The 762-nt window shown below is 32.7% G+C and overlaps 1 long non-coding RNA gene across 1 annotated transcript; it reads left to right on the top strand.

The window, feature by feature from the left end:
* Positions 1 to 18: 18 nt before the first annotated feature.
* LOC109593076 (uncharacterized) lies at positions 19 to 533 on the top strand. Its single transcript, XR_002190716.1, has 4 exons — positions 19 to 57; positions 121 to 204; positions 268 to 367; positions 414 to 533. It is a non-coding gene; the product is annotated as an uncharacterized LOC109593076 (long non-coding RNA).
* Positions 534 to 762: the final 229 nt, after the last annotated feature.

Genomic DNA, 762 nt, shown 5'->3' with positions numbered 1-762 from the left:
GGCGGGTAATTTCCGGGAAAAGCTGGACTGAACATGCTCCTGCACATGGTCTTCAAAGTACGCTAATGATAACAATATAGAAGTAATAATAATAATAATGATATTATATTTCATTAAAAGGTTGCTAAAGACTGGCCACCCTCAGTTGTACTCATAGGTCACTGTGAGAGAACTTTTTAAAAAAAGATACCAAAAACTGATAAAGTATGTCAATCAAAAGCTACAATATAATTATTAGTGTCTCTCTATTATCTGTTAATGTACTAGACTGATCCTAAAAGATTCAAGAAGAGGCTACCAAAGATATTGTAAGGTATGAAACCAGAGGAGAGAGTAATGATCATTGGTAGCTCCACTAGACCTTTTGGTTAGTATAAATCATGATACACTAGTAATAATTAATAATTATACAGTGTGTGTAGATGCTGATGTTAAAGGATTATGTGTCATGTATCAAAGAATCATAATGATACCAAGACCTGACTATGGATCAAGAGTCTGTAAGTACATCCATACACTGTACATGTACATGTATTGTACCATAAGGACATCAAAATTTAAAAAATTTAGTCAGAATCAGCTCAAATTTAGAGATAAGGCTTGATTTAAGACCAATAATTTAGCCAAACTCCAGAGTTTACTGTTAATTTAGTAAACATTAGTGTGGGAACAGAACTCTTGTATCATCCTAAACAGTGATAAACATAAGTAAGCCTAGGCAAACAATGATAAACCGTAGTAAACAACGATAAACATAAGTAA

Source organism: Amphimedon queenslandica, unplaced genomic scaffold (genome assembly GCF_000090795.2).
Source record: "Amphimedon queenslandica unplaced genomic scaffold, v1.1 AMPQUscaffold_2966_Cont25035, whole genome shotgun sequence".
Classification (NCBI taxonomy): Eukaryota; Metazoa; Porifera; class Demospongiae; order Haplosclerida; family Niphatidae; genus Amphimedon; species Amphimedon queenslandica.
This window is presented reverse-complemented; position numbering and strand designations above follow the sequence as displayed.